General features: G+C 40.3%; 1 protein-coding gene across 2 annotated transcripts in view; it reads right to left on the bottom strand.

Moving 5' to 3' along the window:
• CACNA2D3 (calcium voltage-gated channel auxiliary subunit alpha2delta 3) overlaps positions 1 to 15,467 on the bottom strand; it is a 491,034-nt gene that overhangs the window by 64,267 nt on the left and 411,300 nt on the right. The window lies entirely within an intron of this gene.

Here is a 15,467-nt window from a genome sequence, read left to right on the forward strand (position 1 = left end):
AAGCCCTTCTCCCTTTCATTAAAAAAAGGAAATCAAACACACACACGTTAGAGATGCAGTAAGCTATAACCAACTTCAATAAAGTATATTTAAGCAGATTTATTTTAAATTCTGACCTTGATATTTTTATTAAAAATGGTACAAGTGACCATAGAAGGAAAAAGAGAAGAGTGCCACACAAATTTCCCTGCTTTTGTGTGCGGTTAGAAAGCATCTATAAGGATGGAAGACTGTGACTTCTGCATGTGTAGAGATACTTTTATACTGTGCTGACTTCATAACTAAGACTCTTTTTCATTTAATTCAATCAGATGAGATTGTGGTACTGATTATGATCGTATCCACAAATCAGCATTTTAACTGAGTTTCCATGGAAACACTATATGCCCCTGTTTTCTTTTTAGACAGAGCTATGCCTGTTTAACAAGTTTGCCGAGGATAACATGTTTTGTTTAAGTTACATTAACTGCAGCCAATACTTCCTAATTACATTACCAGAAGAAATATTTACATCAGTACTTTACCATGGGAAACCCTCCATTGTTCAGCCCATCTTAATCGCTGAAAAACAGGAAACATCAGCATTGCCATTGCTTAAAATGTGTTAACTGGTCTTATATCTATTAAACAATCTCTTTTCTTAAATTACAACATTGGTCTTGTTTTACAGTCATCGTAAATAAGGACATTATCCCATGACATCTGGGTTTCTGTGAAACTTCTGTCAAAGAACATCTGCCTATGAAGACAGTGTAGTCCAGTGGCACGAGCACTGAACTGGAGCTAGAAGGCTTAGAGTCTGTTCCTTCTCTGGTGTTTAACTGTTGCGCAACTGTGACCAAATCACCTTACTTTTCTGTGCTCCATGTCCCTGTTTGTGAAATGGGAGGAAGGATACTTCACTTTCTATGAAAAGTGATTTGAATTTTATGAATGAAAGCAATAATCACAGAGTCACAGAATGGTGGGGGTTGGAAAGGACCTCTGGAGATCATCTTGTCCAACCCCCCTGCTTGAGCAGGCCACCTAGAGCAAGGGGCACAGGAACACGTCCAGGCGAGTTTTAAATGTCTCCAGGGAAGGAGACTCCACAACCTCCCTGGGCAGCCTGTTCCACTGCTCTTGCATCCTCACAGGAAAGAAGCTTTTTTTTCATATTGAGCTAGAACTTCCTGTGTCCCACCTTGTGCCCATTGCCCCTTGTCCTGTCCATCAGGCACTGTTGAAGAGAGTTCAGTCCCATCATCCTGACACCCTCCCTTTAGATATTTGTAAGCATTGATGAGATTCCCCCTCAGTCTTGTCCAGGCTGAACAAACCCAAGCCTCTCAGCCTTTCCTCATATGGGAGATGCTCCAGTCCCCTGATCATCTTCATAGCTCTCTGCTAGACTTGCCCAAGCAGCTCCCTGTCCTTCTTAAACTGGGGGGCCCAAAACTGGACACAGTACTCCAAATGCGGTCTCACTAGGGCAGAGTAGAGGGGGAGGATAACCTCTCTCGATCTGCTGGTCACACGCCTTTTAATGTATCCCAGGATACCATTGGCCTTCTTGGCTACATAATAAAGTATTCTTCCAATCATATGTTACAGATTAGAGTGCAGTCCAGAAGCAGGCATGCCAATTTGCATTAAGCAATCTTGGGACAGAAAAATATGGCAGGATTTGTTCTTTAAAACTGTAAGATGGAATGAGAAACCTTTTATCCAGAAGCAAAGGTCACTCTTCCAAAAACACTGGACCTATTGCTTTATAAAAAGTTAGTAAATAAGAATATTTTCAAAGCATATCCTCATCAGGTTTTAGTGTACAACTACAAAGAGCAGAAATATCCTGTAGCATTTTTTTAAATCTACCAAATAGAGATTCTAAATCACATGGAGGGTGTATACTAACTCTAACAGAAGGTCATCACAAACAAAAGAGGAGGGTTTCTTATTTGTGGTTCCAGAGAAAAGCTTGGAAGTCTGAATCTTAAAAGTCTGTAAAAAGAGAAAACATAGCACATACTTTTTTTTCAGAACATTATGATTTTAAGTCCCAATTTACAGATTTTACACCTTTGCTCACAACACAGGTAGAAATAAAGGAAGTCCACTCATAAATGTTTTCTTTCTTCTAAAGGGTAACATTGCCTACTTGAGTCTCCTCTCTTGTCTCTTACCTTCAATGGAGAAGCAGCATATTGAATAAAAGACTTTTTTTTGTCCACCACAATTATATTTTCATCCTAATTATCCGTCTTAAAGATATTATATTAATAACAATAAAAATCAAACAGCTACTCTCTTTCAGAAGTGTTTTTTTATTTCCATGTTTAACTTCACAAGAACTCTAGAAACCTAGGTCTGACAGGTGCCATCATCTGTCAAAAAAGGTCCAAAAAGTTTTGAATCTTTGAGTGATCAATTTTATTCACCATTTCACGCTATTCTTATTCAGAAGAACAGAAAGCTGATACCATACTGACACTTGCATTTCAAATGGTATGTTAATGAACAGTACAAATTACACTTCATCTTATCTCTGCTGAGTTCAATGAAAGATTTCCCTAAGGTTTTAGGAGAAGAGCCAGGCCTAAAGTCTTAATTAGGAATATTTAAAGCTGCAAGACATGCCTTAGCAAAAGTACCATGACACTACAATGAAGTGGATTGGCGATAAATGTTTTTTTTGACTTTTGTAGTGTAAATCTGAATAGTACTATGATGCAACTGAAACATCACTCTGCATGACTGATTTCAGCCAAATTCCATTCAGATGAAGTATTGCAAAGAATTAAGCCTTATGTGACTCCTTCAGATAAATTGGTGTCTACCTCTTTCTCAGAACTGTTTTCACATTTTCAATTTAAGAAAGCCTGCAGAACTGTTCTTCTAAAATAGGTATCCCTTAACTCCAAGCTAAGGAAGCAATGCTGTGCAAAAGTATGACCAGCTGATGGCATATAGAGTAGGCAAAGCATTTAGTTTCCATGGAAAATCCTGTATCACAGCTCCTTTCAGTTGCATGAAATACAAATGGTAACTTAAGTGCCTATGTTTGGAACATGACATCTCCAAATCATCACAAGCTACAAATTACAGAAAGCTCTCTGTTCTTTCTCTTCTTGCTAAAGGGTTTATAGAAAGGAAGCTTGTAGCAGTACCTAATGAAAACCTATTTAAAATCTTACTGACACTAAAAACCAGAGGTATGGAAATTATTAGTTCAGTAAACTAGGCACATGATGCAGAACTTCAACTTCTAAAAGCAATTGGCCTACTTCTCTCAATGAGTACTTTAAGAAATAGAGAGGCCAGTAGTACTGTTCTTTGAACACATCTATTGTAACTCTGCTGAAACACAGATAAGGAGAGAAAATGGACACTGAGCAATATAATGTCATTTCAAAAAAGGAAAAGGATAAAACATCTCAGTCAAAACATGAGTAACCAAGGTCAGCCCTGCCATTGTGGTTCAAAATAACATACTGCGGAAGGAAATGAAAGCAAATAGAGAAGATCAAAATACACTCTTTTTGACCAAGACATCTATAGTTATATGGACAGAGGAAGGCTGGCACATTTGACATCATGCCCTAAATTAAATAGTATTAAAATAGAAGTGCCTTTGGATAAAAATGGATTGTATTAAATGATAATATGTATTACCTGTATACTTTAGCATCACTCATAGGTGATGAAGCAGAAGTCAGGTATAAACGCTGAATACAAAAAGATGAGATCAACATTTAAATGTTGCCTGAACTTCAGGGCTAATAATCCAATTTTATATAGTATTTTTCCTCTATACTTGCCCACAGGCTTTCCAACAGTTTTTGTAAATTTGTTGTTCTCTCAACTAATGCGTGTGCTCATCTCAGAAAGTTCATCCTTCAGCATCTTAGAATCATAGAATCATTAAAGTCGGGAAAGACCCCTAGGATCAAGTCCAACTGTCAACCCAACACTACCATGCTTCCTAAACTATGCCATGAAGTGCCACATCTACATGTCTTTTAAATACCTCCAGGGATGGCGACTGTACCACCTCTCTAGGCAGCCTATTACAGTGCCTGACCACTCTTTTTGTGAAGAAATTTTTCCTAATATCCAATCTAAACCTCCCCTGATGCAGCTTGAAGCTGTTTCTTCTTTTTCTATCAATAGTAACTTGGGAGAAGAGACCAACACCCACCTCGCTACAACCTCCTTTCAGGTAGTTGTAAAGAGCGATAAGGTCTCCCTTCAGCCTCCTCTTCTCCAGACTAAACAACCCCAGCTCCCTCAACCTCTCCTCATAAGACTTGCTCTCTAGATCCTTCACCAGCTTTGTTGCCCTTCTCTGGACATGCTCCAGTACCTCAATGTCCTTCTTGTAGTGAGGGGCCCAAATCTGAACACAGTATTCAAGGTGCAGGCTCACCATTACCGAGTACAGGGGCATGATCACCTCCCTACTCCTGCTGGCCACACTATTCCTGATACAGGCCAGGATGCTGTTGGCTTTCTTGGCCACCGGGGCACAATGCTGGCTCATGTTCAGCTGGCTGTTGACCAGCACCCCCAGATCCTTCTCCACCACGCAGCTTTCCAGCCATTCTTCCCCAAGCCTGTAGCATTGCATGGGGTTGTTGTGACTGAAGTGCAGGACCCGGCACTTGGCCTTGTTAAACCTCATGCAGTTGGCCTCAGCCCATCAATCCAGCCTGTCCAGGTCCCTCTGCAGAGCCTTCCTACCCTCAAGCAGATCAACACTCCCACCCAACTTGGTGTCACCTGCAAACTTACTGGAGGTGCACTTGATCCCCTCATCCAGATCATTGATAAAGATATACAACAGGACTGGCCCCAACACTGAGCCCTGGGGAGCCCCACTCGTGACCAGCCGCCAACTGGATTTAGCTCCATTCACCACAACTCTCTGGGATTGGCCATCCAGCCAGTATTTTACCCAGTGAAGAGGGCAGCCATCCGAGCCATGAGCCGCCAGCTTCTCTAGTAGGATGCTGTGGGAGACCACGTAGACAACATCCACAGCCTTTCCCTCATCCACTAGGTGGGTCACCCTGTCATAGAAGGAGATCAGGTTGGTCAGGCAGGACCTGCCTTTCATGAAGCCATGCTGGCTGGGCCTGATTCCCTGGTTGTTCTGCAATCTTAGGGAACAGTAAAACAGAAACCACAGTTAAAACTTGTACATAACTTTCGTTAGTTCAAACAAAAACTAGGCATAGCTCAGTATTATGACTGTCAGGGCATCGTCATTTATGACAATCTTACTAAAACGTTTTCCTTTTTACGTTGCAGACTGCATGTCAGCCATTTGGTGTGATCCTCCTTAATAGTTGAATTAAATCTCAGTAAACAATTTTCCACCTAAGTCAGTCAAGGAAAGGCAACTATTATATGCTGAAGATACTTTATAAATCTTACTCAATATTGAAAAAAACATATTCTATTAGTGAGAAAAGAAACCATATAATGAGGACCTTTTGAGATTCTCAGCATGAAAATAGGAAACCAAAACAGACATACAGAACAACATATAGTCAAAACAGTCAAGATAATAACGAACAGGTAAAAAGAGTGTAAGAATAGTGAAAACATGATGCTCCTTAAAGATTTCAGTCTTTAGTGTCCTTTACTTGCCATTAGGTTATTCCAGTCAAGTTACTTCATTATTGCTGGTATAAACTGCACACCTATTTAAAGAGGCTTTTATTAAAGCTTCCTTTTATATTTCATAGCTACAGTTTGCTCTTTTTCCCCCCTCTTTATCTAAATGCCTATTGTTTTACTCCTGCATAAATTTCTTCCCAATGTATCTGAAATCCTTAATCATCATCCCAATATTTCTCTCCCACATTACACTTTCAGAATCAAGTTCCATGCCTTTTAAGAGTTATGCTTACGTCAGAGGGATCAAGAGATTTAAATTTCAGTACCTATTAAAGGAATTTAATTATCTAACCAGTTCCATTTGGATACACTGTTACTGTTCTTTGCTAATCTATACCAGATTTTCCAATATTGTAATTCTTACTAATAAAATGCTCCCTGAAAGAGTTGTTGTTTGATTTTTTTTTTTTAAAGAAAAAAGACCTCTCAGTGGCCTATTTCACAAATTCTTAACAGAAATATCATTATCCTTTATACTAGCTAAATTTCCCAAGGATTTTTCATGTCTGAAAACAGAACAATGAGCTAAACTTGAGGGAAGAGAAATCTGTCTATATACCTGACTTGTCCTGTCACTTCATTTAAAACATTTTGTGGAGGAAAAGGTATTTTAAAAACACACTTGGTGTTTAAAACCTGCTTACAGGTTAAAAATAGGAGAGGAAGAGAAAAGGATAACAGCATGTCACCTGATCTCTAGGATGTTGTCATATACAGAGGACTTCAGTGCTGGCTGCTGTAGCAGTTAAAGCAGTAGGGATGACACAGAAAACCAGAGGGAACAAAGAAACAAGAAAAACTGCAAACCATGTACTGCCTAGTAAAACTTATCTGCTATTGAAATGGAAATCAGCAGCAGCAGGTATAGGTATCTGGCTCATTCTTGTCCACTGGAGTTATATGTAAAAAGTTTACAATATCCTTACTCTACTTGTGAAATGGTCCCATAAGCAACGAATGCTGATGTTCCAGGTTCCGTTCATCTATCATGTTCAGATGCCTGCTAGTTACAACTGCTACATATTAGTACTGAAGAGGGTTATAGCCTGGTATCATGCACATTATAATATAGTTGGCAGGCAGTACATTATACTTTACCTGCTGCAAGACAATTAAGATTCTTTCAGGAGTTACAAGCGTCAAGCTTTTTTGTTCTAGAGGAACTCCATCAAAGGGAAATAATCCATAAAAGCTTGAATCCAAAGCTACTGAGCATATTGGTCCTGCTCAGTAGAACGCTTTAAGTATATGCTGATATTTAAATCCATGAATATTACGTATTTAACATTTATCAGCTGCATTATTTTAATGTCAGGCTATTTACTACCTTGCTGAAATTGATGACAAAAATTCCCATGGCTATTTCCAAAGAGTTGCAAGAATTACAGAACTTTAATTATTTTATTTTTACAGCAGCAAATGTAATCCCTGCTTCTGCAGGTTCTCATGTTCAAGTGACTACTAGGGCAAAGAGAAAAAGAGTCCTTTTGAGCCCATAAATACAGGAGTTCACAAGATTTAGCAGTGAGTTTTACTTAACTACTACAATTTGCCTTAAAAACACAACGGAATTAAAGAAGTATGACTTCTATTTTGTAGCACAATTGGTGAGCATCAGTTCAAGAAACTTTTACTGCACTTCACAATCTTTCTTCATAGAATCATAGAATGGTTTAGGTTGGAAGGGAACTTTAGAGGTTGTCTAGTCCAACCCCCCCTGCAGTGAGCAGGGACATCTTCAACTAGATCATGTTGCTCAGAGGCCCCGTCCAACCTGAACTTGAATGTTTCCAGGGATGGGGCATCTACCACCTCTCTGGGCAACTTTTTCCAGTGTTTCACCACCCCCATTGTAAATTTTTCTCCTTATATCAAGTCTAAACATAGCCCCCTTTAGTTTAAAACCATCACCCCTTGTCCTGTCACAACAGGCCTTGCTAAAGAGGTTGCCCCCATCCTTCCTACAGTCCCCCTTTAAGTACTGAAAAGCCACAATAAGGCCTCCCCGCAGCCTTCTCTTCTCCAGGCTGAACCACCCCAACTCTCTCAGCCTGTCCTCAGAGGAGAGGTTCTCCAGCCCTTGGATCATTTTTGGGGCCCTCCTCTGGACCTGCTCCGACAGTTCCACAACCTTCTTGTGCTGAAGGCTCTAGAGCTGGACGCAGCATTCCAGGTTGGGTCTCACCAAAGCGGAGCAAAGGGGCAGAATCACCTCCCTCGACCTGCTGGCCACGCTGATTTTGATGCAGCCCAGGATACGGTTGGCTTCTGGGCTGTGAGCACACATTGTTGGCTCAAGTCCAGCTTTTCATTCACCAGTACCCCCAAGTCCTTCTCTGCAGGGCTGCTCTCAATCTCTTCATCCCCCAGCCCATGTTGATATCAGGGGTTGCCCTGACCCAGGTGCAGGACCTTGCACTTGGCATTGTTGAACCTCATGAGGTTCTCACAGGTCTACCTCTCCAACTTGTCTAGGTCTCACTGGATGATATCCTATCCTTCTGGTGTGTCAACCGCACCACTCAGCTCGGTGTCATCTGCAGACTTGCTGAGGGTGCACTCGATCCCACTGTCTGTCATTGATGAAGCTATAAAATAGTACCGGTCCTAGTACGGACCCCTGAGGGACACCACTCGTCCCCCGTCTCCATCTGGATGTTGAGCTATTGACCACTACCCTCTGGATGCGACCATCCAGCCAGTTCCTTATCCACTGAACAGTCCGCCCATCAAATCCATATCTCTCTGGTTTAGAGAGAAGGATGCCATGGGGGATCATGTCAAAGGCCTTATAGAAGTCCAGATAGATAACATCCATAGCTCTTCCCTTGTCCATTGATGTAGTGATTCCATCATAGAAGGCCACCAGGTTGATCAGAGAGGTCTTGCCCTTGGTGAAGCCAAGCTGGCTGCCTCAGATTACCTCCCTGTCCTCCATGTGCCTTAGCATTGCTTCTGGGAGCATCTGTTCCATGATCTTCCCTAGCACAGAGGTGAGGCTGACAGGACAGTAGTACCCCAGGTCCTCCTTTCTACCCTTTTTAAAGATGGGCACAATGTTTCCCTTCTTCCAGGGACTTCACCTGACTGCCATGACTTTTCAAATGTCATGGAGAATGGCATGGCAACTACATCAACCAAATCCCTCAGGACGCTGGGATGCATCTCATCAGGTCCCATACACTTGTGTATATCCAGGTTCCTCAGGCGGTCATGAACCTGATCTTCCCTTACAGTGGGAGGGGCTTTATCCCCCTGGTCTCCATCCTGCAGTCCATCAGCTTGGGAGGGGTGAGGAGAGAGGCTACCAGTGAAGACTGAGGCAAAAAAAGCTGTTCAGTACCTCAGCCTTCTCTTCATCTGTTGATACTAGGCCACCATTCTTGTTCATTGGAGGGGTACGCTTTCTTTGTCTTTCCTTTTCTGGTGTAACTGTAGAAGCCTTTCTTGTTATTCTTTGCATCCCTTGCCAAATTCAAATCCAGATGCACCTTGGCCCTCCTGACCCCATCCCTACACAACTGGGATACACTGAGAACATTTCAAAATCATTTTACAGGAAGTTGATCAAGAAAAAGCATTCCAATTCTTACAAGAACTGGCCTAGTAAATCAATCATTCAGAATGCACAGGAAATATATATTTTGTTCTTAAGTTAGAGTCCAGGGTGAGCTATGACCAAGAATAGAAAGTCTTATTAAATATAAAAATAAGAAAACAAAATAAGTAAAAGCTTACTGAGCTATCTAGAACAATAGCGAGTGATCTCCATTTTAACATGTTTAAGAGCAGCAAAAAGCATCTAAGATGTCAAGGTAAAACAAAATGTACACCTGTCCTTGTTTTTACATGTATTTTTCTAGCTTCTGTTCTTATTCCTTTCATTTCTGTTAGCTTTATCTCAAGCAATATATTTTTCTATTTACAATAACATCAATTATATAATAACAACATTAATTAACTTTAATGATACTGGAGATATATTTTATCTGTGGATGCTCAGCAAGTACAACAGGTGGTTGTCAGTAGTCAGGAAATGATTGAAAATTGAATCTGCATCCCCCAGCCCCTTGCTGCCGTTTGTGATGGAACAAATATTCTGCTGACACATGATCTGCCCCTTGCTGCAACTTCATTTAACTTGCAATTAAAGTAAAGAACCCCAGCACTATATTCCCTGTGCTTCTCTCCATTCTGAAGGCCTTGCGTCCCTTCTAGTAAATTTTCTACCTACCAAAGCATACTCTAAGCCTGGTGCTTGAGCATTTTCCAAGTAATCCCTTCTCACCTTCATATATTTCTGCTCATTCATTTATGGAAAAATGAGTACAAGCCAAACCAACTTCTAACTACATTATATTAGAGTTATAATATCACAACAAATTGCTGAATGACCTACCTAATAGATTCAAAGTCTTGCATCACTTTAGTGGAGCAAAAAACCTGAAAAAACCCTGCAGATAAAGGACTGACACAAACAGTTGTCCATAGATTACCAGCAAAGACTTGGATATGAATATTAAAAGAATTTTCCAGTTCAAACCAGAAGAGTGGTCTGGGGATGAATAGAGTTCTGACCTAAACTGAGAAGGTGCTCAAATAGGCAGCCCCAATGATATCACCTGACACAGCAGCACACACCTCACCAGTTTGCAGCTTGCCGCAACTAGCAAGCTGTAAGTCTGCCCAGCTACCCCTTCCCCCACTGTAAATTTCCACCTGGAATGCAGCATGTTCCAGTTCATCTAGTCCACTATTACTTCTCATACTCTGGCCTCTTCTAGAGGTGTCAGAGGAAGGTGTAAAAATTCCCATAAATAATAATCGTGGAAAAAACCCTGCCCAGAGGCAAAGGTTTTTCTCCATAACTCCTGTCATTAGTAGTTGATTAAAGCCCTTACAAGTGAAAGTTTATACCCCTTCTAAATTATTTTTTTGCCCCATGAGGTAACTATAGCTCCAGATTATATATGAATCCTACCAATCTTTTGGCCCAAGGATAACTTCCAACAATGTGTTTCATAGATTAATTATGCATTGTATAAACAAGAACCAGATGTGTCTAACTAAGACAAAACAAGCCACTGAAAAGAAGAAAATTGGGCTCTTCCCCTCAAAGTCAGTGATTCAAAATAGGGAGACCTTATTGTGGTCTACAGTTTCCTCACAACGGGAGGAGGAGGGGCAGGCACTGATCTCTTCTCTCTGGTGACCAATGACAGGACCGGAGGGAATGGCAGAAAGATGTGCCAGGGGAGGTTTAGGTTGGATATTAGGAAAAGGTTCTTTACGCAGAGGGGTGGTGGAGCCCTGGAACAGGCTCCCCAGGGAGGCACTCACGGTACCGAGCCCGACAAGAAGCATTTGGACAACGCCCTCAGAGATATGGTGTGAATTTGGGGTTGTCCTGTGCAGGGACAGGAGTTGGACTTGCTGATCCTTGTGGGTCCCTTCCAAGTCAGGACACTCAATGATTCTATGAAAATACAAAGTCACAACTGCCTGCCTGTTTCCTCATTTCTAAAGTTACAAAATACTGTTCCTCCCTTTAAAGGAATACCACTAAACAATGCATAACAACTGCCACGGACAGACATGAACAACTTTTTAGACATCGTGGTATCTCCTTATGCTGTGTTATAACCAAGACTCGATGTTATTAAACTCCAGCTGGTATTACTCTCCACTTATCTTACCTAGGCAATACAGTGTCTGAAGAAATCCATTCATCCACCTATTATAGAAAATATGGCCAGATTTTTAAGGTATAAGTCTTCCTCAAGCCAAATTTGGTTTGATTCATTGGCTTATACTTCTCCTGTGAAAGGTAGACAGAAGTAGGACCAAGGGCCTTCCTCTAATTTTTGTCAACTTTTGAAGATTTAGTACCCTGCCAGGCAAAAGTTCGAGAGGGTCCTGAGCTCTTAGAGTACAAGGGCTGCCTTTGTAGAAAGAAAAGCATGAGGCATTCAAGGGTTTCTTATGTCCTGTCATCTTCCCTTGCACAGCGTTGACTCGTAGCTGGGAAAGGGCATTCCTGTCCATGATGCAGTACCATGTTTTTTAAGTGCCAGTTAAAGGAAGAGACTTTTAACAACAGAGGTATAGGGTGTTTCACTAACAAGTATTATTCTTTGTCCTGAACCAAAATGAAGAGGAGTCTGTACTGCCTGGAGTTTCATTTAGGATCTTCAGCAGGAGCTTAGCTATTTTACCTATCTAGAGACACACGTTAGTAAGGAGAAAGCACATGCCATTTCCCTGTAAGTGTTGCAAATTTTAATACTTTCCCTCTCAAAAGCATAAGGAAAATAAATCTAATAATTCTAATAAGAAGAATGTATAGGAATTGTCTGCTGTAGTCATAGGAACATTTTTTTTTTCTATAATCACGTCTGCCTGGACTCAGTATACTATGCAGTGGAATCCAAATGTTGTAGCTTTTAAATATTTAAAATATTTAAATTGTTTTCTTTCTCCTAGAGTTTAATTAACATAATGTTCTTCTGTAAGAGAGATGATTCTTAGACATACTGCTTTAAAGCAGAGGGCAGTAACTGCTCCAACAAAGTGTTTGCTGGCAAAGCAAACACTGAACTGCCCCCACCAGCCAACAGGGTGGATAGGATATTAGTTCATTGGCCTATCTTGCTATTTGCAATGGGAAACATATCTCGTTACAGCAAGGCACAAGTTAATTTAAGAAGTCACAATAACACAGTTGCTGCACCACATCAGACAACTGAAAAGAATCCTGCTGGTTGTTCAGAAGGCCAGAAGTAGAGTAGATTTCATGGTTATTCTGTTTCTGGCAAATCCCTACCTGTGTCACAACTATAATTTTCACCACATCAGACTTCTCTGTCATAACCGAAGTATTATTACTAATAAATGGGAATAGGACATGGATTATAGGTTGGGGAAACTTCTGTTTACAAAACATGTGCATTCAGAGTTCTCAATATAAGGAAAAAATAGCCACATCTACACTAAAAGCAAATCGACAGATTTAATCATATGTTTCCAAATCTGAACTCAGCATGAAGATTTAAAAAAATAGTAATAACTTCTTATACCACAGTTCAGAGTACATAAAACAACCTCTGCATTATTGTTGGAACTGAACCTCCCACAGTGTTTAACTTCCAGTGACCTTGTCCTACGAACATCTCTTTAATATGGTGTGTGCTAAAAATAACACAATTATAGTAGCGAAGACTTACCTAAAATAAGAGAGGCAGTTAAGAGACATTCTTTAAGCCCTCTGTTAGATGATGCAAGCTGCTGTGGGAGCTTGTAAGCCCACCTGGTCAGCAAACATAAGTTAAGAAGGAAAAACAACTTAAAAAAGAAAGCCTTTGAATTCATGAGCCAAAACAAAATTTTAGATACCAAAGAGAATTTAAAAGTGTGAAAAAGTCCTATCATACTGGGAAATAATAACATAATAGCTGGTACCTTCTGCAATACAATCAAAAAGTCATGAAAAGGGCTATCATTGATACAAGGGATGAATTATTGCAAGGACAGAAGGATGTAATCTCAAGCAACAAGTAACTGACCTAAATTTGTTCTTTCAAAGAGCAAAGCAAAGCATCTGCAGCTAGCAAGGCTACAACTTCTAAGGACCACAATTATTTTATAATAGCCCTTTTCACATTTAGTTCCGCCTTCATTAAAGTTATTCACTGGTACTATTTAAGATAGGTCTCTTTATATATTTGCATATGTGTGCACAAAGATGGGTTGGGAAAGGAAATAGCAAATAAATGTATTTTGCAACAAAGGTTAGAGGAGCTTTTCACTTTAACCTGACATTCATTTAAAGTACATTATAGCTGATCTTACAGCTTATCTCCCTCTCCCTTTGTAAAGTTGAAGTTATTTAGTATGACTATGGTACCAGGTAATCTACGGCTGCAGTATTCCTCTATACTAAATCGCAGACTTTCATCCTGTAGCAGGATGATGTGTCATTCATCAAGAGTGTCAAGGACAGTATGGTCTGCCATTTGTAGCAATAAACCTAGTATCCCTGAGACGAACAGTCATGTTTCCTTTAGAGAGTATCAGCTGTTTAATGTTCTCCTTTACTGCCCAGTAGTATTCACTGTTCCTTTGGGTATCTTGACTAGTGTCAGAAACAATTCAGCAAAGCATACAATGATAACATAGAGCTCTCTCCTGTGGGTGAGGGTGGCAGAGATATAAACACAGACTTTCAGTAACCAAAAGGTACCTATGGAGAAGATGGGGTTACTTTCTTCACAAGGATGCATGGTGACAGGACAAGAGGTGATGGACACAATTTGCTTCAAGGAAAACTCTGTCTGGATGTAAGACAAAATCATTAACACTGGAACAGTTACACATTGGAGTAGGTTGCCCAGAGAAGTGATGGAATCTCCCTTGCTGCTAATATCCAAGTCTCAGCTTAACAGGATCTTGGATAACCTTTTTTAAGACCCTGCTTTCAACAGCAGTTTGGACCTGACGATCTCACTTTTCTGTGTTTCCTTCCATAGCATTGCCTATAGCATATAAATTTTGCTCTAGAAAGTGAGCTTTGAGTGATCTTTTCAAAAGCACCTAAAAGCAGAATTTGAACCCAAGAAAATCGTATTACATATAAGAATAGGTCTGCAAGCTTCTGATAGCACAACTTCCCTCTCCATAGGACAGCTAACAGATGGAGTGATCGTATGGCCCCAAAAGACTCTATTATATACCAGATCTCTATTCCTTTAAACACCTTTGAGTTCCTTCATAGTCACAAGTCATTAATCCTTTTACTGTTGTAGATCATACAGTATGAGTGATTTATATTGAAGAAGTAACAAAGAAACAAGTCAAGGCACAGTATGAACAAATGAAGTACAATTTTAATTTCATCTGCCATGTATTTCCAATATCTCTGAAAATATATTGATTTGTTCAGTATTCTTGGTGACCATACCGGTATATATGCCACTTTTATGGAAGGAGCCACTGGTCCTGTGTTCCCATGCAAGAAAATCGTGTCAGCACAACCGATGGATGTCAGATGAATAAGCTTAGAAGAGCAAACAAGTGCACTGTCAAAATCATGTCATCAACCCACAGGCCTATTTGTAGTGATATTATGCACTCCACTGCCTCCAGTCACAGCCCAGGATAATCAGAATCCATGTTCAGAGTAATCTGATCTTGCAAAAATTGACACAGCATAGCTAATAATCCACCAGAATTCAGAAGCTGTACTGGATTTAAAAAGGCAGCTTTATTTTTGTTCCTTGCATTTGGATGCAGATTAAACAAATTGAAAAGGCAAGGCTATCAGGTCATTATTTGTATGTTACAGCTGTCCAGTTAGAGTTGACAGACACTCTTTGTATGGCCTGTTGACTGATTAAGAGGCAGAGTAAGTCTCTGAGAGTCATAGATGGACAGGGGGCAGGGAGGGGGGAGACTGTGATAAATAAGAAATCAAAAGCTGATGGAGTCACTCACTAGAAATATTTGCACTTCTACACAAGCCGCAAATACCACCCCCCCAAAAAAAACCAAACACAAAACAAGAAACCAACCCAGAAAGGAAACTGGATGAGCACATTACAGATTTGAATTTGAAGTGGGAATCAGAACAAAGTGTTTGTTACTGTTCTACATCAGGATACTGGACTGAATCTTCTGCAAAGTGAAGAATAATCAAAGCAGAATGAAAGGTGAGATATCGAAGATTTCAGATTCGTAACAAAATTTTTCTGTTCTCTAACCATTTCCTGCCAAGCAGAGTTTATTTTAACTCTACATTGGAAGCTGTC

This window comes from Phalacrocorax carbo, chromosome 6 (genome assembly GCF_963921805.1).
Source record: "Phalacrocorax carbo chromosome 6, bPhaCar2.1, whole genome shotgun sequence".
Lineage (NCBI taxonomy): Eukaryota > Metazoa > Chordata > Aves > Suliformes > Phalacrocoracidae > Phalacrocorax > Phalacrocorax carbo.